The sequence below is a fragment of the Apostichopus japonicus genome, chromosome 6 (assembly GCF_037975245.1).
Source record: "Apostichopus japonicus isolate 1M-3 chromosome 6, ASM3797524v1, whole genome shotgun sequence".
NCBI classification, from domain to species: domain Eukaryota; kingdom Metazoa; phylum Echinodermata; class Holothuroidea; order Aspidochirotida; family Stichopodidae; genus Apostichopus; species Apostichopus japonicus.
The window spans coordinates 1-25,485 of NC_092566.1; positions in this window are offsets into that span (position 1 = coordinate 1).

Consider the following 25,485-nt stretch of genomic DNA (forward strand, 5'->3'; position numbering starts at 1 on the left):
CACTCGTGGGGTTATGGTCGAAACTCGTAAACTTTGACCTTTGACCTCCAAATTTCTTGTGGATGTTAAGGGTCAATAGGGCACTGACATATGCAAAGGGCAAGTATATGTCACTTCCGGTTCATGTCTTATGGGGGGTCAAAGGTCAAAAATGTCATTAGTTCAAAAAAATCTCAAAAATCGTGAGAGTGACCGATTTCCACGAAACTTGCAACGATGACGTGTGAGGTCATAAGGAAAGGTCACCTGAAAAATTTCGGCCATGAGGTCATCGGGTCAAAGGTCAATCAGAGGTCAAAAATTTAGTTCATCATTTTTTTAAATTTTTTATTCGATATGATAAGTCGGACCACCAAAAATGGTCAAAAAGTTTTTTTTTGACCTAAGGTCATACCAATCCAAGATGGCTGCCACTCAAAGTTAACCCCAACCCCTAGGGTTAGCTAGGGTTAGCTTGGGGTTAGCATATTCGACTCCTGTGTGTACACGATATGGTTTTTCGGGACACAAATTTGTGTCGTGATGTAACTCGATGCGTACTATCACGTGATTATCTTAAACTTGTTTCAAGTCGTTTACTTTCTGAATGAGGGCGCTTTAAAGTTTTACCTAGGGGTCCGTTTTTGAGACGGGAGGAATAAGCTATCCACCTGTAACTCACACCGAAGACTAATCACTTGAGTCTGTACAAAATAAGTTCCGCTTTTGACCCTTTTTTATTCTGACCGGAAGTGACGTCACCAAACGCAATATTGTCGATCATTGCAAAACAAGATAATCGATTGCCTTTTAAATAGCAGCAATAATATTTCAGGACATGTTCTATTGATTCTGTGAATTTCAAAAAATTTCATCAATGTTTGACAAAATGGCGGCCAAAATAAAATATTAATGAGAAAATACTTTAAAAAAATATAAAAAATATCATCTAAAACCGGAATTGCATTAAACGACGTTTATATTCATTCTAATTATCAGTTCTACCTTAATCTGAAATTTAGAGCAAATTGGGTGAATTTGAATTTTTCGCCGAAAATAGCGCCACCACCCGATGACGTCAGAAATTAAAAATCACGCGAAATACATGAAAATATTGTTACCGATAGTTTCGGACATGCCGAATCCATTGGTGCTATTTTGAAAACGATCGGATGTTCCGTTGTTGAGATATAGGTAGAGACATGTGGAAAAGTGGGTCGATGTGACGTCACGCTACAGCAAAACCGGGCATCCGGTGGGAACGGGACATCCGGTAATTAAAGATCACAGATAGGGCTATCCATCGATTATAACTTTGCCTGATTTCCATTTGACCTAAGGTATTAAAAAAGCTGCTCAAATGTTGACGTCGGCGCTGGCGTCCTTGTTTAGGGTTATCATAGCTGCTACCGGTGAAAAACACCTATTTTTGGGAGGACCTCAAAAACGTATAGACTATACCCCCTTCCCGAAAATTAATGCTACCGTATGAGTTGTCTACACGTAGCTACGACTCTCGTCTCCCACATAACAAAAATTCAGCCCCGTCACATGCCCTCGGTGGAAAGGAAGGGGTACCGTAAAGAGGTACTTTTTTAACTTTTCAAGACAAAAACACCTATTTTTGGCGCAAGTAGAAATCATATAGACAAAGAGCCTTTTCCGGTCTGATAATTACACGAAATTGACGTATGACAAAGACGAGGGTGTCTTCTACTACACGTCAAAAGTTCATGTCGATGGGTACTTCAGAGAGGACAGGAGGGGGGGTTGACAAAAGGGGTTTTTCCGACTTTTGCACTTATGAAGAACACGTATTTCTATCGGGTCTTCTGGGACCACGTATCTCCCGAACGGAAGCAGATATGGACCTGGGAGTTGCAGATTTGGACTCCTGGGCATCGATTACCCCCTGTGACGTCATTTTGACCAAATCCATTTTTTGGGCAATTTCGGTAAAAACCGTAAGGGGGGTACCCCTTATGGTTTTTTTGGGTGAAAATAATTTTTGTCGCAAAGACGGGCAGTGTGTATCTTTTCTGGTTGTTCTCGACACGCTGATCACGAATCTGAAGTTAATTTTGGAATTAGGCGTTGTGTGGGGGCGTGGGGGCCAAAAACCATTGGGAGGGGGGCACGACCCCAAGTGGGTGTCTCCAAAAAAGAACGAAATACACCTGTTCCGGTGCTTCTTGGGGCGCTGATGATGAATCTGAGATTATTTTGGCGGTTCGGAGACGTGGGGAGTGGTGGGGGAATTTAATGCCTTCCGGGCGTTCCATGGCGCACGCTACCGAGAGTTTTTTGCTGACTGTTTGTACTTTTTCTCAAAATGACCCCCCTACCACCCCGGAGAAGCAACACACCTATGAGTTTCATTCTAATTTGGAAAGGGGACACCCTAGCGGTGGTACCCTTAAAAGATGGCCGTAATCGGACCACCCCAGTAACCATGGTAACGCTCCAAGGTAGAAGGGTCGTGATTTTCCCGTACATAGTAACACTAATTATTATGACTTTTTCGGATTTTTTCAAAACTGACCCCCCTACCACCCCAGAGAAGAGACCCACCTACAGGTTTCATCCTATTTTAGAAAGAGGACACCCTAGCGGTGGTTCTCCGAAAAGATGGTCGTAATCGGACCACCCCAGTAACCATGGTAACGCTCCAGAGTAGAAGAGTCGGGATTTTCCCGTACATAGTAACACTAATTATTATGGCCTTTTCGGTTTTTTTCCAAAATGACCCCCCTACCACCCCGGAGAAGTGACAAACCTATGAGTTTTATTCTAATTTTGGAAAGGGGACACCCTAGCGGTGGTACCCTGAAAAGATTGGGTAATTTGGACTCACCTAGTAACCATGGTAACGCTCCAAAGTAGAAGGGTCGGATTTTTTTTGGATTTTATTTCAAAATGACCCCCCTATCACCCCGGGGAAGAAACGCACCTACAAGTTTCATAGTATTTTAGAAAAAGGACACCCTAGCGGTGGTACCCTGAGAAGATGGCCATAATCGGACTACCCAAGTGACCATGGTAACGCTCCAAGTAGAATGGTCGGAATTTTTAGGAAGTTTTTCAAAATGACCCTCCTATCACCCCGGGGAAGAAACGCACCTACAAGTTTCATAGTATTTTAGAAAGAAGACACCCTAGCGGTGGTACCCTGAAAAGATGGCCATAATCGGACTACCCAAGTAACCATGGTAACGCTCCAAAGTAGAAGAGTCGGAATTTTTAGGAATTTTTAGGATTTTTTCAAAATGACCCCCCTATCACCCCGGGGAAGGAACGCACCTACATGTTTCATGGTATTTTAGAAAGAGGACACCCCAGCGGTGGTACCCTGAAAAGATGGGATAAATCGGACTGACCTTGTAACCATGGTAACGCTCCAAAGTATAAGAGTCGGTATTTCCAGAATTTAGTGTTGTAGGTGCCTGAGTCCCGAGTGTCCATTTCCAGGTCCCGACCGTCCATTTCCAGGTCCCGAGTGTCCATTTTTTTTGGTCTATCTCCAAAAGTGGGGGTTACGGGGGGCCGATATTTGGTCAAAGGGCTGAACTGTTGTCACAGTACACCCACCAACACTTCCGGTCAGTTTGGGTCACATGACTTTTTATTAAAGCCATAAAATTCCAGTGATTTACCATACTAATTTACTACTTTATTTTGAAAAATGACTACCCCTAGGGTTAAGGTCGAAAATCGTAAACTTTGATCTCTGACCTCCAAATTTCTTGTGGTTGTTAAGGGTCAATAGGGCACTGACATATGCAAAGGGCAAGTATATGTCACTTCCGGTTCATGTGTTATAGAGGGTCAAAGGTCAAAACTGTCGTTCCTTCCACAAAAGGTCAAAGATCGTGAGAGTGACCGAATACCACGAAACTTGCAACGATGACGTGTGAGGTCATAAGGAAAGGTCACCTGAAAAATTTCGGCCATGAGGTCATCGGGTCAAAGGTCAATCAGAGGTCAAAAAATTAATTCATCAATTTTTTCTTTTTTTTTATTCGATATGATAAGTCGGACCACCAAAAATGGTCAAAAGTTTTTTTTTGACCTAAGGTCATACCAATCCAAGATGGCTGCCACTCAAAGTTAACCCCAACCCCTAGGGTTAGCTAGGGTTAGCTTAGGGTTAGCATATTCGACTCCTGTGTGTACACGATATGGTTTTTCGGGACACAAATTTGTGTCGTGATGTAACTCGATGCGTACTATCACGTGATTATCTTAAACTTGTTTCAAGTCGTTTACTTTCTGAATGAGGGCGCTGTAAAGTTTTACCTAGGGGTCCGTTTCTGAGACGGGAGGAATCAGCTATCGACCTGTAACTCACACCGAAGACTAATCACTTGAGTCGGTACAAAATAAGTTCCGCTTTTGACCCTTTTTTATTCTGACCGGAAGTGACGTCACCAAACGCAATATTGTCGATCATTGCAAAACTAGATAATCGATTGCCTTTTAAATAGCAGTAAAAATATGTCAGGACATGTTCTATTGATTCTGTGAATTTAAAAAAAAATCATCAATGTTTGACAAAATGGCGGCCAAAATAAAATATTAATGAGAAAATACTTTAAAAAAATATAAAATAATAATCAAAGACCGGAATTGATTTAAACTAACGTTTTATAATTTGTAATTATCAGTTCTACCTAAATCTGAAATTTAGAGCAAATTGGGTGAATTTGAAATTTTCGCCGAAAATAGCGCCACCACCCGATGACGTCAGAAATTAAAAATCACGCGAAATACATGAAAATATTGTTCCCGATAGTTTCGGACATGCCAAATCCATTGGTGCTATTTTAGGAACGATCAGATGTTCCGTTGTTGAGATATGGGTACAGATGAGTCGAAAAGAGGGTCGATGTGACGTCACGCTACAGCAAAACCGGGCATCCGGTGGGAACGGGACATCCGGTAATTAAAGATCACAGATAGGGCTATCCATCGATTATAACTTTGCCTGATTTCCATTTGACCTAAGGTATTAAAAAAGCTGCTCAAATGTTGACGTCGGCGCTGGCGTCCTTGTTTAGGGTTATCATAGCTACTATCGGTGAAAAACACCTATTTTTGGGGGGACCTCAAACACGTATAGACTATACCCCCTTCCCGAAAATTAATGCTACCGTATGAGTTGTCTACACGTAGCTACGACTCTCGTCTCCCACATAACAAAAAATCAGCCCCGTCACATGCCCTCGGTGGAAAGGAAGGGGTACCGAAAAGACGTACTTTTTTAACTTTTCAAGACAAAAAACACCTATTTTTGGCGCAAGTAGAAATCATATAGACAAAGAGCCTTTTCCGGTCTGATAATTACACGAAATTGACGTATGACAAAGACGAGGGTGTCTTCTACTACACGTCAAAAGTTCATGTCGATGGGTACTTCAATGAGGACAGGAGGGGGGGTTGAAAAGAGGGGGTTTTCCGACTTTTGCACGTATGAAGAACACGTATTTCTATCGGGTCCTCTGGGACCCTATATCTCCCGAACGGAAGCAGGTATGGACATGTGAGTTGCAGATTTGGACTCCTGGGCATCGATTACCCCCTGTGACGTCATTTTGACCAAATCCATTTTTTGGGCAATTTCGGTAAAAACCGTAAGGGGTACCCCTTATGGTTTTTTTGGGTGAAAATAATTTTTGTCGCAAAGACGGGCAGTGTGTATCTTTTCTGGTTGTTCTCGACACGCTGATCACGAATCTGAAGTTAATTTTGGAATTAGGCGTTGTGTGGGGGCGTGGGGGGCCAAAAACCATTGGGAGGGGGGCACGACCCCAAGTGGGTGTCTACATAAACGAACGAAATACACCTGTTCTGGTGCTTCTTGGGGTGCTGATGATGAATCTGAGATTATTTTGGCGGTTCGTAGGCGTGGGGAGTGGTGGGGGAATTTAATGCCTTTCGGGCGTTCCATGGCGCACGCTACCGAGAGTTTTTTGCTGACTGTTTGTACTTTTTCTCAAAATGACCCCCCTACCACCCCGGAGAAGTGACAAACCTAGGATTTTTATTCTAATTTTGGAAAGGGGACACCCCAGCGGTGGTACCCTGAAAAGATTGGGTAATTTGGACTCACCTAGTAACCATGGTAACGCTCCAAGGTAGAAGGGTCGGAATTTTTTTGGATTTTATTTCAAAATGACCCCCCTATCACCCCGGGGAAGAAACGTACCTACTAGTTTCATAGTATTTTAGAAAAAGGACACCCTAGCGGTGGTACCCTGAGAAGATGGCCATAATCGGACTACCCAAGTGACCATGGTAACGCTCCAAGTAGAATGGTCGGAATTTTTAGGAAGTTTTTCAAAATGACCCTCCTATCACCCCGGGGAAGAAACGCACCTACAAGTTTCATAGTATTTTAGAAAGAAGACACCCTAGCGGTGGTACCCTGAAAAGATGGCCATAATCGGACTACCCAAGTAACCATGGTAACGCTCCAAAGTAGAAGAGTCGGAATTTTTAGGAATTTTTAGGATTTTTTCAAAATGACCCCCCTATCACCCCGGGGAAGGAACGCACCTACATGTTTCATGGTATTTTAGAAAGAGGACACCCCAGCGGTGGTACCCTGAAAAGATGGGATAAATCGGACTGACCTTGTAACCATGGTAACGCTCCAAAGTATAAGAGTCGGTATTTCCAGAATTTAGTGTTGTAGGTGCCTGAGTCCCGAGTGTCCATTTCCAGGTCCCGACCGTCCATTTCCAGGTCCCGAGTGTCCATTTTTTTTGGTCTATCTCCAAAAGTGGGGGTTACGGGGGGCCGATATTTGGTCAAAGGGCTGAACTGTTGTCACAGTACACCCACCAACACTTCCGGTCAGTTTGGGTCACATGACTTTTTATTAAAGCCATAAAATTCCAGTGATTTACCATACTAATTTACTACTTTATTTTGAAAAATGACTACCCCTAGGGTTAAGGTCGAAAATCGTAAACTTTGATCTCTGACCTCCAAATTTCTTGTGGTTGTTAAGGGTCAATAGGGCACTGACATATGCAAAGGGCAAGTATATGTCACTTCCGGTTCATGTGTTATAGAGGGTCAAAGGTCAAAACTGTCGTTCCTTCCACAAAAGGTCAAAGATCGTGAGAGTGACCGAATACCACGAAACTTGCAACGATGACGTGTGAGGTCATAAGGAAAGGTCACCTGAAAAATTTCGGCCATGAGGTCATCGGGTCAAAGGTCAATCAGAGGTCAAAAAATTAATTCATCAATTTTTTCTTTTTTTTTATTCGATATGATAAGTCGGACCACCAAAAATGGTCAAAAGTTTTTTTTTGACCTAAGGTCATACCAATCCAAGATGGCTGCCACTCAAAGTTAACCCCAACCCCTAGGGTTAGCTAGGGTTAGCTTAGGGTTAGCATATTCGACTCCTGTGTGTACACGATATGGTTTTTCGGGACACAAATTTGTGTCGTGATGTAACTCGATGCGTACTATCACGTGATTATCTTAAACTTGTTTCAAGTCGTTTACTTTCTGAATGAGGGCGCTGTAAAGTTTTACCTAGGGGTCCGTTTCTGAGACGGGAGGAATCAGCTATCGACCTGTAACTCACACCGAAGACTAATCACTTGAGTCGATACAAAATAAGTTCCGCTTTTGACCCTTTTTTATTCTGACCGGAAGTGACGTCACCAAACGCAATATTGTCGATCATTGCAAAACTAGATAATCGATTGCCTTTTAAATAGCAGTAAAAATATGTCAGGACATGTTCTATTGATTCTGTGAATTTAAAAAAAAATCATCAATGTTTGACAAAATGGCGGCCAAAATAAAATATTAATGAGAAAATACTTTAAAAAAATATAAAATAATAATCAAAGACCGGAATTGATTTAAACTAACGTTTTATAATTTGTAATTATCAGTTCTACCTAAATCTGAAATTTAGAGCAAATTGGGTGAATTTGAAATTTTCGCCGAAAATAGCGCCACCACCCGATGACGTCAGAAATTAAAAATCACGCGAAATACATGAAAATATTGTTCCCGATAGTTTCGGACATGCCAAATCCATTGGTGCTATTTTAGGAACGATCAGATGTTCCGTTGTTGAGATATGGGTACAGATGAGTCGAAAAGAGGGTCGATGTGACGTCACGCTACAGCAAAACCGGGCATCCGGTGGGAACGGGACATCCGGTAATTAAAGATCACAGATAGGGCTATCCATCGATTATAACTTTGCCTGATTTCCATTTGACCTAAGGTATTAAAAAAGCTGCTCAAATGTTGACGTCGGCGCTGGCGTCCTTGTTTAGGGTTATCATAGCTACTACCGGTGAAAAACACCTATTTTTGGGGGGACCTCAAACACGTATAGACTATACCCCCTTCCCGAAAATTAATGCTACCGTATGAGTTGTCTACACGTAGCTACGACTCTCGTCTCCCACATAACAAAAAATCAGCCCCGTCACATGCCCTCGGTGGAAAGGAAGGGGTACCGAAAAGACGTACTTTTTTAACTTTTCAAGACAAAAAACACCTATTTTTGGGGCAAGTAGAAATCATATAGACAAAGAGCCTTTTCCGGTCTGATAATTACACGAAATTGACGTATGACAAAGACGAGGGTGTCTTCTACTACACGTCAAAAGTTCATGTCGATGGGTACTTCAATGAGGACAGGAGGGGGGGTTGAAAAGAGGGGGTTTTCCGACTTTTGCACGTATGAAGAACACGTATTTCTATCGGGTCCTCTGGGACCCTATATCTCCCGAACGGAAGCAGGTATGGACATGTGAGTTGCAGATTTGGACTCCTGGGCATCGATTACCCCCTGTGACGTCATTTTGACCAAATCCATTTTTTGGGCAATTTCGGTAAAAACCGTAAGGGGTACCCCTTATGGTTTTTTTGGGTGAAAATAATTTTTGTCGCAAAGACGGGCAGTGTGTATCTTTTCTGGTTGTTCTCGACACGCTGATCACGAATCTGAAGTTAATTTTGGAATTAGGCGTTGTGTGGGGGCGTGGGGGGCCAAAAACCATTGGGAGGGGGGCACGACCCCAAGTGGGTGTCTACATAAACGAACGAAATACACCTGTTCTGGTGCTTCTTGGGGTGCTGATGATGAATCTGAGATTATTTTGGCGGTTCGTAGGCGTGGGGAGTGGTGGGGGAATTTAATGCCTTTCGGGCGTTCCATGGCGCACGCTACCGAGAGTTTTTTGCTGACTGTTTGTACTTTTTCTCAAAATGACCCCCCTACCACCCCGGAGAAGTGACAAACCTAGGATTTTTATTCTAATTTTGGAAAGGGGACACCCCAGCGGTGGTACCCTGAAAAGATTGGGTAATTTGGACTCACCTAGTAACCATGGTAACGCTCCAAGGTAGAAGGGTCGGAATTTTTTTGGATTTTATTTCAAAATGACCCCCCTATCACCCCGGGGAAGAAACGTACCTACTAGTTTCATAGTATTTTAGAAAAAGGACACCCTAGCGGTGGTACCCTGAGAAGATGGCCATAATCGGACTACCCAAGTGACCATGGTAACGCTCCAAGTAGAATGGTCGGAATTTTTAGGAAGTTTTTCAAAATGACCCTCCTATCACCCCGGGGAAGAAACGCACCTACAAGTTTCATAGTATTTTAGAAAGAAGACACCCTAGCGGTGGTACCCTGAAAAGATGGCCATAATCGGACTACCCAAGTAACCATGGTAACGCTCCAAAGTAGAAGAGTCGGAATTTTTAGGAATTTTTAGGATTTTTTCAAAATGACCCCCCTATCACCCCGGGGAAGGAACGCACCTACATGTTTCATGGTATTTTAGAAAGAGGACACCCCAGCGGTGGTACCCTGAAAAGATGGGATAAATCGGACTGACCTTGTAACCATGGTAACGCTCCAAAGTATAAGAGTCGGTATTTCCAGAATTTAGTGTTGTAGGTGCCTGAGTCCCGAGTGTCCATTTCCAGGTCCCGACCGTCCATTTCCAGGTCCCGAGTGTCCATTTTTTTTGGTCTATCTCCAAAAGTGGGGGTTACGGGGGGCCGATATTTGGTCAAAGGGCTGAACTGTTGTCACAGTACACCCACCAACACTTCCGGTCAGTTTGGGTCACATGACTTTTTATTAAAGCCATAAAATTCCAGTGATTTACCATACTAATTTACTACTTTATTTTGAAAAATGACTACCCCTAGGGTTAAGGTCGAAAATCGTAAACTTTGATCTCTGACCTCCAAATTTCTTGTGGTTGTTAAGGGTCAATAGGGCACTGACATATGCAAAGGGCAAGTATATGTCACTTCCGGTTCATGTGTTATAGAGGGTCAAAGGTCAAAACTGTCGTTCCTTCCACAAAAGGTCAAAGATCGTGAGAGTGACCGAATACCACGAAACTTGCAACGATGACGTGTGAGGTCATAAGGAAAGGTCACCTGAAAAATTTCGGCCATGAGGTCATCGGGTCAAAGGTCAATCAGAGGTCAAAAAATTAATTCATCAATTTTTTCTTTTTTTTTATTCGATATGATAAGTAGGACCACCAAAAATGGTCAAAAGTTTTTTTTTGACCTAAGGTCATACCAATCCAAGATGGCTGCCACTCAAAGTTAACCCCAACCCCTAGGGTTAGCTAGGGTTAGCTTAGGGTTAGCATATTCGACTCCTGTGTGTACACGATATGGTTTTTCGAGACACAAATTGGTGTCGTGATGTAACTCGATGCGTACTATCACGTGATTATCTTAAACTTGTTTCAAGTCGTTTACTTTCTGAATGAGGGCGCTGTAAAGTTTTACCTAGGGGTCCGTTTCTGAGACGGGAGGAATCAGCTATCGACTTGTAACTCACACCGAAGACTTATCACTTGAGTCGGTACAAAATAAGTTCCGCTTTTGACCCTTTTTTATTCTGACCGGAAGTGACGTCACCAAACGCAATATTGCCGATCATTGCAAAACTAGATAATCGATTGCCTTTTAAATAGCAGTAAAAATATGTCAGGACATGTTCTATCGATTCTATGAATTTCAAAAAAAATCATCAATGTTTGACAAAATGGCGGCCAAAATAAAATATTAATGAGAAAATACTTTAAAAAAATATAAAATAATAATCAAAGACCGGAATTGAATCAAACTAACGTTTTATAATTTTTAATTATCAGTTCTACCTAAATCTGAAATTTCGAGCAAATTGGGTGAATTTGAAATTTTCGCCGAAAATAGCGCCACCACCCGATGACGTCAGAAATTAAAAATCACGCGAAATACATGAAAATATTGTTCCCGATAGTTTCGGACATGCCGAATCCATTGGTGCTATTTTAGGAACGATCAGATGTTCCGTTGTTGAGATATGGGTACAGATGAGTCGAAAAGTGGGTCGATGTGACGTCACGCTACAGCAAAACCGGGCATCCGGTGGAAACGGGACATCCGGTAATTAAAGATCACAGATAGGGCTATCCATCGATTATAACTTTGCCTGATTTCCATTTGACCTAAGGTATTAAAAAAGCTGCTCAAATGTTGACGTCGGCGCTGGCGTCCTTGTTTAGGGTTATCATAGCTGCTACCGGTGAAAAACACCTATTTTTGGGGGGACCTCAAAAACGTATAGACTATACCCCCTTCCCGAAAATTAATGCTACCGAATGAGTTGTCTACACGTAGCTACGACTCTCGTCTCCAACATAGCCAAAATTCAGCTCCGTCACATGCCCTCGGTGGGAAGGAAGGGGTACCGAAAAGAGGTACTTTTTTAACTTTTCAAGACAAAAACACCTATTTTTGGCGCAAGTAGAAATCATATAGACAAAGAGCCTTTTCCGGTCTGATAATTACACGAAATTGATGTATGACAAAGACGAGGGTGTCTTCTACTACACGTCAAAATTTCATTTCAATGGGTACTTCAATGAGGAAAGGAGAGGGGGTTGAAAAGAGGGGGTTTTCCGACTTTTGCACGTATGAAGAACACGTATTTCTATCGGGTCCTCTGGGACCACGTATCTCCCGAACGGAAGCAGATATGGACCTGGGAGTTGCAGATTTGGGCTCCTGGGCATCGATTACCCCCTGTGACGTCATTTTGACCAAATCCATTTTTTGGGCAATTTCGGTAAAAACCGTAAGGGGTACCCCTTATGGTTTTTTTGGGTGAAAATAATTTTTGTCGCAAAGACGGGCAGTGTGTATCTTTTCTGGTTGTTCTCGACACGCTGAACACGATTCTGAAGTTTATCTTTGAATTAGGCGTTGTGTGGGGGCGTGGGGGGCCAAAAACCATTGGGAGGGGGGCACGACCCCAAGTGGGTGTCTCCAAATAAGAACGAAATACACCTGTTCCGGTGCTTCTTGGGGCGCTGATGATGAATCTGAGATTATTTTGGCGGTTTGGAGACGTGGGGAGTGGTGGGGGAATTTAATGCCTTCCGGGCGTTCCATGGCGCACGCTACGGAGAGTTTTTTGCTGACTGTTTGTACTTTTTCTCAAAATGACCCCCCTAACACCCCGGAGAAGCAACACACCTAAGAGTTTCATTCTAATTTTGGAAAGGGGACACCCCAGCGGTGGTACCCTGAAAAGATTGGGTAATTTGGACTCACCTAGTAACCATGGTAACGCTCCAAGGTAGAAGGGTCGTGATTTTCCCGTACATAGTAACACTAATTATTATGACTTTTTCGGATTTTTTCAAAACTGACCCCCCTACCACCCCGGAGAAGAGACCCACCTACAGGTTTCATCCTATTTTAGAAAGGGGACACCCTAGCGGTGGTACCCCGAAAAGATGGCCGTAATCGGACCACCCCAGTAACCATGGTAACGCTCCAGAGTAGAAGAGTCGGGATTTTCCCGTACATAGTAACACTAATTATTATGGCCTTTTCGGTTTTTTTCCAAAATGACCCCCCTACCACCCCGGAAAAGAGACCCACCTAATAGTTTCATCCTATTTCGGAAAGGGGAAACCCTAGCGGGTGTACCCCGAAAAGATGGCCGTAGTCGGACCACCCCAGTAACCATGGTAACGCTCCAAATTAGAAGGGTCGGGATTTTCAAAAACGTATATAGCAAATTATTATGCCTTTTCAGATTTTGTTTCAAAATGACCCCCCTATCACCCAGGAATGAGAGGTACCTACAAGTTTCATACTAATTCGGAAAGGGGACACACTAGCGGTGGTACCCTGATAGGATGGCCGTAATCGGACCACTCCAGTAACCATGGTAACGCTCCAAAGTAGATGGGTCGGGGTTTTCCCGTACGTAGTAACACTAATTATTTTGGCCGTTTTAGATTTTTTTCAAAATGACCCCCCCACCACCCCGGGGAAGTATCGAACCTCCTATTTCGGACAGGTGACACCCTAGCGGTGGTACCCTGAAAAGATGGGGGAAATCGGACTGACCCAGTAACCATGGTAACGTTCCAAAGTATAAAAGTCGGTATTTTCCCGTATATAGAGTAATTTAGTGTTAGGCAGATTGGTTAATGATTTTTAATTAATTAACCGAATATGCAAATGAGCTGAAATTTTTATGACGTCATCGATAGGATGTAACGGAAGTGTAAAAAATGTTTGAAGGTGCCCCCCCAAGTTTTGCACTTGGGAAGGGGGTCCCCACCCCCAAAATTCACCCCCCTCCAATTTTTACCAAAATGGCGCCAATTTGTCGAGGGGGTGCAGGGGTACCTAAAAAAATTAATTTCGACACCCCCACCCCCGGGGAAGTATTTTTTTTATAATATTTTGTCAAGTCCCGACTGTCCATTTTCATTAGGTCCCGACCGTCCATTTCCAAGTCCCGATCGTCCATTTCCAAGTCCCGACCGTCCATTTTCAGGTCCCAACCGTCCATTTTGAAGTCCCGACCGTCCATTTTCGTACTCTAACATTTTTCGAAAAAGTGCCAAGTCCCGACCGTCCATTTTCAAGTCCCGACCGTCCATTTTCAAGTCCCGACCGTCCATTTCTAGGTCCCGAGTGTCCAAGTGTCCGAACCCTAACCCTAACCCTAACCCTAACCCTAACCCTAACCCTAACCCTAACCCTAACCCTAACCCTAACCCTAACCCTAACCCTAACCCTAACCCTAACCCTAACCCTAACCCTAACCCTAACCCTAACCCTAACCCTAACCCTAACCCTAACCCTAACCCTAACCCTAACCCTAACCCTAACCCTAACCCCTAACCCTAACCCTAACCCTAACCCTAACCCTAACCCTAACCCTAACCCTAACCCTAACCCTAACCCTAACCCTAACCCTAACCCTAACCCTAACCCTAACCCTAACCCTAACCCTAACCCTAACCCTAACCCTAACCCTAACCCTAACCCTAACCCTAACCCTAACCCCTAACCCTAACCCTAATTAGGACCAATGCCCTCTTGGGACGTCAAAATGCCCACTTGGGACGTGATGGGTCCGAACGTAACTTTTTTTTTCCGTCATTCTCACCCCCACGGGACCCCCCTGGGGGGGTTAAAAAAAAATATTTGGGGGGGTGCCAATTTTTTTTTTTTTTTTCACAACATGCGTCTGCACGAGTAGAGTGACCAGAAGCGAAAAATTTTTGAAAAAAGTTGACCGGAAGTGACCAAAAAATTATGTTATGTAATAGGTGCCTACGTCCCAAGAGGGCACTTTCACGTCCCGGGTGTCCATTTTTTGGGGTCGATCTCGGAAAGTTGGGCATCGGGAAGTCCAATATTTGGTCAAAGGGTTGAACTGTTGTCACTGTACACCCACCCACACTTCCGGTCAGTTTGGGTCACATGACTTTTTATTACAGCCATAAAATGCAGTTGACTTAATATATTACCTTACTGTTTCATTTTTGAAAATGACTACCCCTAGGGTTATGGTCGAAAATCGTAAACTTTGACCTTTGACCTCCAAATTTCTTGTGGATGTTAAGGCTCAACAGGGCACTGACATATGCAAAGGGCAAGTATATGTCACTTCCGGTTAATGTGTTATAGGGGGTCAAAGGTCAAAAATGTCGTTCCTTCAAAAAAAGGTCAAAAATCGTGAGAGTGACCGATTTCCACGAAACTTGCAACGATGACCTGTGAGGTCATAAGGAATGGTCACCTGAAAAATTTCGGCCATGAGGTCATCGGGTCAAAGGTCAATCAGAGGTCAAAAATTTAGTTCATCATTTTTTATTAGTTTTTATTGGATATCATAAGTCGGACCACCGAAAATGGTCTAAAAGTTTTTTTTTGACCTAAGGTCATACCAATCCAAGATGGCTGCCACTCAAAGTTAACCCCAACCCCTAGCTTTGGCTAGGGTTAGCTTGGGGTTAGCATATTCGACTCCTGTGTGTACACGATATGGTTTTTCGGGACACAAATTGGTGTCGTGATGTAACTCGATGCGTACTATCACGTGATTATCTTAAACTTGTTTCAAGTCGTTTACTTTCTGAATGAGGGCGCTTTAAAGTTTTACCTAGGGGTCCGTTTCTGAGACGGGAGGAATCAGCTATCGACCTGTAACTCACACCGAAGACTTATCACTTTAATCTGTACAAAATAAGTTCCGCTTTTGACCCTTTTTTATTCTGACCGGAAGTGACGTCACAAAACACATTATCATCGATTATTACAAAATTAGATATTTGATTACCATTTGAATAGCAGCAAAAATATGTCGCGACATGTTCTATTGATTCTGTGAATTTAAAAAATTTTCATCAATGTTTGACAAAATGGCGGCCAAAATAAAATATTAATAAGATAATATTTAACAAAAGTATAAAAAAATAATCAAAGACCGGAATTAGATTAAACGACATTTATATAATCTCTAATTATTAGTTTTAACTAAATCTGAAATTTCGAGCAAATTGGGTGAATTTGAATTTTTCGCCGAAAATAGCGCCACCACCGGATGACGTCAGAAAATAAAAATCGCGCGAAATACATGAAAATATTGTTCCCGATAGTATCGGACATGCCGAATCCATTAGTGCTATTTTTGGAACGATCGAATGTTCCGTTCTTGAGATATGGGTACAGATGAGTCGAAAAGTGGGTCGATGTGACGTCACGCTACAGCAAAACCGGGCATCCGGTGGAAACGGGACATCCGGTAATTAAAGATCACAGATAGGGCTATCCATCGATTATAACTTTGCCTGATTTCCATTTGACCTAAGGTATTAAAAAAGCTGCTCGAATGTTGACGTCGGCGCTGGCGTCCTTGTTTAGGGTTATCATAGCTGCTACCGGTGAAAAACACCTATTTTGGGGGGGACCTCAAAAACGTATAGACTATACCCCCTTCCCGAAAATTAATGCTACCGTATGAGTTGTCTACACGTAGCTACGACTCTTGTCTCCCACATAACCAAAATTCAGCTCCGTCACATACCCTCGGTGGAAAGGAAGGGGTACCGAAAAGAGGTACTTTTTTAACTTTTCAAGACAAAAACACCTATTTTTGGCGCAAGTAGAAATCATATATACAAAGAGCCTTTTCCGGTCATATAATTACACGAAATTGACGTATGACAAAGACGAGGGTGTCTTCTACTACACGTCAAAATTTCATTTCCATGGGTACTTCAATGAGGACAGGAGGGGGGGTTGAAAAGAGGGGGTTTTCCAACTTTTGCACGTATGAAGAACACGTATTTCTATCGGGTCCTCTGGGACCCTATATCTCCCGAACGGAAGCAGGTATGGACCTGGGAGTTGCAGATTTGGACTCCTGGGCATCGATTACCCCCTGTGACGTCATTTTGACCAAATCCATTTTGGGGCAATTTCGGTAAAAACCGTAAGGGGTACCCCTTATGGTTTTTTTGGGTGAAAATAATTTTTGTCGCAAAGACGGGCAGTGTGTATCTTTTCTGATTGTTCTCGACACGCTGATCACGAATCTGAAGTTAATTTTGGAATTGGGTGTTGTGTGGGGGCATGGGGGGCCAAAAACCATTGGGAGGGGGGCACGACCCCAAGTGGGTGTCTCCAAAAAAGAACGAAATACACCTGTCCTGGTGCTTCTTGGGGTGCTGATGATGAATCTGAGATTATTTTGGCGGTTTGGAGACGTGGGGAGTGGTGGGGGAATTTAATGCCTTCCGGGCGTTCCATGGCGCACAATACCGAGACTCTTTTTGCTGAATGTTGGTACTTTTTCTCAAAATGCCCCCCTACCACCCCGGAAAAGAGACGCACCTACAAGTTTCATCATATTTTGGAAAGGGGACACCCTAGCGGTGGTACCCTTAATAGATGGCCGTAATCGGACCACCCCAGTAACCATGGTAACGCTCCAAAGTAGAAGGGTCGGGATTTTCCAGTACATAGTAACACTAATTATTATGACTTTTTTTCGGATTTTTTCAAAACTAACCCCCTACCACCCCGGAGAAGAGACCCACCTACAAGTTTTATTCAAATGTGGTAAGGGGACACCCTAGCGGTGGTACCCCGAAAAGATGGCCGTAATCGGACCACCCCAGTAACCATGGTAACGCTCCAGAGTAGAAGAGTCGGGATTTTCCCGTACATAGTAACACTAATTATTATGACCTATTCGGATTTTTTCCAAACTGACCCCCCTATCACCCGGAGAAGAGACCCACTCACAAGTTTTATTCAAATGTGGGAAGGGGACACCCTAGCGGTGGTACCCCGAAAAGATGGTCAAAATCGGACCACCCCAGTAACCATGGTAACGCTCGAAAGTAGAAGGGTCGTGATTTTCCCGTACATAGTAACACTGATTATTTTGACTTTTTCGGATTTTTTCCAAAATGACCCCCCACCACCCCGGAGGAGGGACCCACCTACAAGTTTATTTTATTTTGGAAAGGGGAAACCCTAGCGGTGATAACCTGAAAATATGGGGGAAATCGGACTGATTCCCATAACCATGGTAACGCTCAAAAGTATAAATGTCGGGATTTCGAAAAAACGTTTATAACTACTACCGGTGAAAAACACCTACTTTGGGGGGGACCTCAAAAACGTATAGACTATACCCCCTTCCCGAAAATTAATGCTACCGTATGAGTTGTCTACACGTAGCTACGACTCTCTTCTCCCACATAACCAAAATTCAGCCCCGTCACATACCCTCGGTGGAAAGGAAGGGGTACCGAAAATAGGTATTTTTTTTAACTTTTCAAGACAAAAACACCTATTTTTGGCGCAGATAGAAATCATATATACAAAGAGCCTTTTCCGGTCATATAATTACACGAAATTGATGTATGACAATGACGAGGGTGTCTTCTACTACACGTCAAAATTTCATTTCCATGGGTACTTCAATGAGGACAGGAGGGGGGGTTGAAAAGAGGGGGTTTTCCAACTTTTGCACGTATGAAGAACACGTATTTCTATCGGGTCCTCTGGGACCCTATATCTCCCGAACGGAAGCAGGTATGGACCTGGGAGTTGCAGATTTGGACTCCTGGGCATCGATTACCCCCTGTGACGTCATTTTGACCAAATCCATTTTGGGGCAATTTCGGTAAAAACCGTAAGGGGTACCCCTTATGGTTTTTTTGGGTGAAAATAATTTTTGTCGCAAAGACGGGCAGTGTGTATCTTTTCTGATTGTTCTCGACACGCTGATCACGAATCTGAAGTTAATTTTGGAATTGGGTGTTGTGTGGGGGCATGGGGGGCCAAAAACCATTGGGAGGGGGGCACGACCCCAAGTGGGTGTCTCCAAAAAAGAACGAAATACACCTGTTCTGGTGCTTCTTGGGGTGCTGATGATGAATCTGAGATTATTTTGGCGGTTCGTAGGCGTGGGGAGTGGTGGGGGAATTTAATACCTTCCGGGCGTCCCATGGCGCACGCTACCGAGAGTTTTTTGCTGACTGTTTGTACTTTTCCTCAAAATGACCCCCCTACCACCCCGGAGAAGTGACAAACCTAAAAGTTTTATTCTAATTTTGGAAAGGGGACACCCTAGCGGTGGTACCCTTAAAAGATGGCCGTAATCGGACCACTCCAGTAACCATGGTAACGCTCCAAAGTAGAAGGGTCGTGATTTTCCCGTACATAGTAACACTAATTATTATGACTTTTTCGGATTTTTTTTCAAAACTAACCCCCCTATCACCCGGAGAAGAGACCCACCTACAAGTTTTATTCAAATGTGGGAAGGGGACACCCTAGCGGTGGTACCCCGAAAAGATGGTCAAAATCGGACCACCCCAGTAACCATGGTAACGCTCGAAAGTAGAAGGGTCGTGATTTTCCCGTACATAGTAACACTGATTATTTTGACTTTTTCGGATTTTTTCCAAAATGACCCCCCACCACCCCGGAGGAGGGACCCACCTACAAGTTTATTTTATTTTGGAAAGGGGAAACCCTAGCGGTGATAACCTGAAAATATGGGGGAAATCGGACTGATTCCCATAACCATGGTAACGCTCAAAAGTATAAATGTCGGGATTTCGAAAAAACGTTTATAACTACTACCGGTGAAAAACACCTACTTTGGGGGGGACCTCAAAAACGTATAGACTATACCCCCTTCCCGAAAATTAATGCTACCGTATGAGTTGTCTACACGTAGCTACGACTCTCTTCTCCCACATAACCAAAATTCAGCCCCGTCACATACCCTCGGTGGAAAGGAAGGGGTACCGAAAATAGGTATTTTTTTTAACTTTTCAAGACAAAAACACCTATTTTTGGCGCAGATAGAAATCATATATACAAAGAGCCTTTTCCGGTCATATAATTACACGAAATTGATGTATGACAATGACGAGGGTGTCTTCTACTACACGTCAAAATTTCATTTCCATGGGTACTTCAATGAGGACAGGAGGGGGGGTTGAAAAGAGGGGGTTTTCCAACTTTTGCACGTATGAAGAACACGTATTTCTATCGGGTCCTCTGGGACCCTATATCTCCCGAACGGAAGCAGGTATGGACCTGGGAGTTGCAGATTTGGACTCCTGGGCATCGATTACCCCCTGTGACGTCATTTTGACCAAATCCATTTTGGGGCAATTTCGGTAAAAACCGTAAGGGGTACCCCTTATGGTTTTTTTGGGTGAAAATAATTTTTGTCGCAAAGACGGGCAGTGTGTATCTTTTCTGATTGTTCTCGACACGCTGATCACGAATCTGAAGTTAATTTTGGAATTGGGTGTTGTGTGGGGGCATGGGGGGCCAAAAACCATTGGGAGGGGGGCACGACCCCAAGTGGGTGTCTCCAAAAAAGAACGAAATACACCTGTTCTGGTGCTTCTTGGGGTGCTGATGATGAATCTGAGATTATTTTGGCGGTTCGTAGGCGTGGGGAGTGGTGGGGGAATTTAATACCTTCCGGGCGTCCCATGGCGCACGCTACCGAGAGTTTTTTGCTGACTGTTTGTACTTTTCCTCAAAATGACCCCCCTACCACCCCGGAGAAGTGACAAACCTAAAAGTTTTATTCTAATTTTGGAAAGGGGACACCCTAGCGGTGGTACCCTTAAAAGATGGCCGTAATCGGACCACTCCAGTAACCATGGTAACGCTCCAAAGTAGAAGGGTCGTGATTTTCCCGTACATAGTAACACTAATTATTATGACTTTTTCGGATTTTTTTCAAAACTAACCCCCCTATCACCCGGAGAAGAGACCCACCTACAAGTTTTATTCAAATGTGGGAAGGGGACACCCTAGCGGTGGTACCCCGAAAAGATGGTCAAAATCGGACCACCCCAGTAACCATGGTAACGCTCGAAAGTAGAAGGGTCGTGATTTTCCCGTACATAGTAACACTGATTATTTTGACTTTTTCGGATTTTTTCCAAAATGACCCCCCACCACCCCGGAGGAGGGACCCACCTACAAGTTTATTTTATTTTGGAAAGGGGAAACCCTAGCGGTGATAACCTGAAAATATGGGGGAAATCGGACTGATTCCCATAACCATGGTAACGCTCAAAAGTATAAATGTCGGGATTTCGAAAAAACGTTTATAACTACTACCGGTGAAAAACACCTACTTTGGGGGGGACCTCAAAAACGTATAGACTATACCCCCTTCCCGAAAATTAATGCTACCGTATGAGTTGTCTACACGTAGCTACGACTCTCTTCTCCCACATAACCAAAATTCAGCCCCGTCACATACCCTCGGTGGAAAGGAAGGGGTACCGAAAATAGGTATTTTTTTTAACTTTTCAAGACAAAAACACCTATTTTTGGCGCAGATAGAAATCATATATACAAAGAGCCTTTTCCGGTCATATAATTACACGAAATTGATGTATGACAATGACGAGGGTGTCTTCTACTACACGTCAAAATTTCATTTCCATGGGTACTTCAATGAGGACAGGAGGGGGGGTTGAAAAGAGGGGGTTTTCCAACTTTTGCACGTATGAAGAACACGTATTTCTATCGGGTCCTCTGGGACCCTATATCTCCCGAACGGAAGCAGGTATGGACCTGGGAGTTGCAGATTTGGACTCCTGGGCATCGATTACCCCCTGTGACGTCATTTTGACCAAATCCATTTTGGGGCAATTTCGGTAAAAACCGTAAGGGGTACCCCTTATGGTTTTTTTGGGTGAAAATAATTTTTGTCGCAAAGACGGGCAGTGTGTATCTTTTCTGGTTGTTCTCGACACGCTGAACACGATTTTGAAGTTAATTTTGGAATTAGGCGTTGTGTGGGGGCATGGGGGGCCAAAAACCATTGGGAGGGGGGCACGACCCCAAGTGGGTGTCTCCAAAAAAGAACGAAATACACCTGTTCTGGTGCTTCTTGGGGTGCTGATGATGAATCTGAGATTATTTTGGCGGTTCGTAGGCGTGGGGAGTGGTGGGGGAATTTAATACCTTCCGGGCGTCCCATGGCGCACGCTACCGAGAGTTTTTTGCTGACTGTTTGTACTTTTCCTCAAAATGACCCCCCTACCACCCCGGAGAAGTGACAAACCTAAAAGTTTTATTCTAATTTTGGAAAGGGGACACCCTAGCGGTGGTACCCTTAAAAGATGGCCGTAATCGGACCACTCCAGTAACCATGGTAACGCTCCAAAGTAGAAGGGTCGTGATTTTCCCGTACATAGTAACACTAATTATTATGACTTTTTCGGATTTTTTTCAAACTGACCCCCCTACCACCCCGGAGAAGAGACCCACCTACAGGTTTCATCCTATTTTAGAAAGGGGACACCCTAGCGGTGGTACCCCGAAAAGATGGCCGTAATCGGACCACCCCAGTAACCATGGTAACGCTCCAGAGTAGAAGAGTCGGGATTTTCCCGTACATAGTAACACTAATTATTATGGCCTTTTCGGTTTTTTCCCAAAATGACCCCCCTACCACCCCGGAGAAGAGACCCACCTACAAGTTTTATTCAAATGTGGGAAGGGGACACACTAGCGGTGACAACCTGAAAATATGGGGGAAATCGGACTGATTCCCATAACCATGGTAACGCTCAAAAGTATAAATGTCGGGATTTCGAAAAAACGTTTATAACTACTACCGGTGAAAAACACCTACTTTGGGGGGGGACCTCAAAAACGTATAGACTATACCCCCTTCCCGAAAATTAATGCTACCGTATGAGTTGTCTACACGTAGCTACGACTCTTGTCTCCCACATAGCTAAAATTCAGCTCCGTCACATACCCTCGGTGGAAAGGAAGGGGTACCGAAAAGAGGTACTTTTTTAACTTTTCAAGACAAAAACACCTATTTTTGGCGCAGATAGAAATCATATATACAAAGAGCCTTTTCCGGTCATATAATTACACGAAATTGATGTATGACAATGACGAGGGTGTCTTCTACTACACGTCAAAATTTCATTTCGATGGGTACTTCAGAGAGGACAGGAGGGGGGGTTGACAAGAGGGGGTTTTCCAACTTTTGCACGTATGAAGAACACGTATTTCTATCGGGTCCTCTGGGACCCTATATCTCCCGAACGGAAGCAGGTATGGACCTGGGAGTTGCAGATTTGGACTCCTGGGCATCGATTACCCCCTGTGACGTCATTTTGACCAAATCCATTTTGGGGCAATTTCGGTAAAAACCGTAAGGGGTACCCCTTATGGTTTTTTTGGGTGAAAATAATTTTTGTCGCAAAGACGGGCAGTGTGTATCTTTTCTGATTGTTCTCGACACGCTGATCACGAATCTGAAGTTAATTTTGGAATTGGGTGTTGTGTGGGGGCATGGGGGGCCAAAAACCATTGGGAGGGGGGCACGACCCCAAGTGGGTGTCTCCAAAAAAGAACGAAATACACCTGTTCTGGTGCTTCTTGGGGTGCTGATGATGAATCTGAGATTATTTTGGCGGTTCGTAGGCGTGGGGAGTGGTGGGGGAATTTAATACCTTCCGGGCGTCCCATGGCGCACGCTACCGAGAGTTTTTTGCTGACTGTTTGTACTTTTCCTCAAAATGACCCCCCTACCACCCCGGAGAAGTGACAAACCTAAAAGTTTTATTCTAATTTTGGAAAGGGGACACCCTAGCGGTGGTACCCTTAAAAGATGGCCGTAATCGGACCACTCCAGTAACCATGGTAACGCTCCAAAGTAGAAGGGTCGTGATTTTCCCGTACATAGTAACACTAATTATTATGACTTTTTCGGATTTTTTTCAAACTGACCCCCCTACCACCCCGGAGAAGAGACCCACCTACAGGTTTCATCCTATTTTAGAAAGGGGACACCCTAGCGGTGGTACCCCGAAAAGATGGCCGTAATCGGACCACCCCAGTAACCATGGTAACGCTCCAGAGTAGAAGAGTCGGGATTTTCCCGTACATAGTAACACTAATTATTATGGCCTTTTCGGTTTTTTTTCCAAAATGACCCCCCTACCACCCCGGAGAAGAGACCCACCTACAAGTTTTATTCAAATGTGGGAAGGGGACACACTAGCGGTGACAACCTGAAAATATGGGGGAAATCGGACTGATTCCCATAACCATGGTAACGCTCAAAAGTATAAATGTCGGGATTTCGAAAAAACGTTTATAACTACTACCGGTGAAAAACACCTACTTTGGGGGGGACCTCAAAAACGTATAGACTATACCCCCTTCCCGAAAATTAATGCTACCGTATGAGTTGTCTACACGTAGCTACGACTCTTGTCTCCCACATAGCTAAAATTCAGCTCCGTCACATACCCTCGGTGGAAAGGAAGGGGTACCGAAAAGAGGTACTTTTTTAACTTTTCAAGACAAAAACACCTATTTTTGGCGCAGATAGAAATCATATATACAAAGAGCCTTTTCCGGTCATATAATTACACGAAATTGATGTATGACAATGACGAGGGTGTCTTCTACTACACGTCAAAATTTCATTTCGATGGGTACTTCAGAGAGGACAGGAGGGGGGGTTGACAAGAGGGGGTTTTCCAACTTTTGCACGTATGAAGAACACGTATTTCTATCGGGTCCTCTGGGACCCTATATCTCCCGAACGGAAGCAGGTATGGACCTGGGAGTTGCAGATTTGGACTCCTGGGCATCGATTACCCCCTGTGACGTCATTTTGACCAAATCCATTTTGGGGCAATTTCGGTAAAAACCGTAAGGGGTACCCCTTATGGTTTTTTTGGGTGAAAATAATTTTTGTCGCAAAGACGGGCAGTGTGTATCTTTTCTGATTGTTCTCGACACGCTGATCACGAATCTGAAGTTAATTTTGGAATTGGGTGTTGTGTGGGGGCATGGGGGGCCAAAAACCATTGGGAGGGGGGCACGACCCCAAGTGGGTGTCTCCAAAAAAGAACGAAATACACCTGTTCTGGTGCTTCTTGGGGTGCTGATGATGAAACTGAGATTATTTTGGCGGTTTGGAGACGTGGGGAGTGGTGGGGGAATTTAATGCCTTCCGGGCGTTCCATGGCGCACAATACCGAGACTCTTTTTGCTGAATGTTGGTACTTTTTCTCAAAATGCCCCCCTACCACCCCGGAAAAGAGACGCACCTACAAGTTTCATCATATTTTGGAAAGGGGACACCCTAGCGGTGGTACCCTTAATAGATGGCCGTAATCGGACCACCCCAGTAACCATGGTAACGCTCCAAAGTAGAAGGGTCGGGATTTTCCAGTACATAGTAACACTAATTATTATGACTTTTTTTCGGATTTTTTCAAAACTAACCCCCCTACCACCCCGGAGAAGAGACCCACCTACAAGTTTTATTCAAATGTGGTAAGGGGACACCCTAGCGTTGGTACCCCGAAAAGATGGCCGTAATCGGAACACCCCAGTAACCATGGTAACGCTCCAGAGTAGAAGAGTCGGGATTTTCCCGTACATAGTAACACTAATTATTATGACCTATTCGGATTTTTTCCAAACTGACCCCCCTATCACCCGGAGAAGAGACCCACCTACAAGTTTTATTCAAATGTGGGAAGGGGACACCCTAGCGGTGGTACCCCGAAAAGATGGTCAAAATCGGACCACCCCAGTAACCATGGTAACGCTCCAGAGTAGAAGAGTCGGGATTTTCCCGTACAT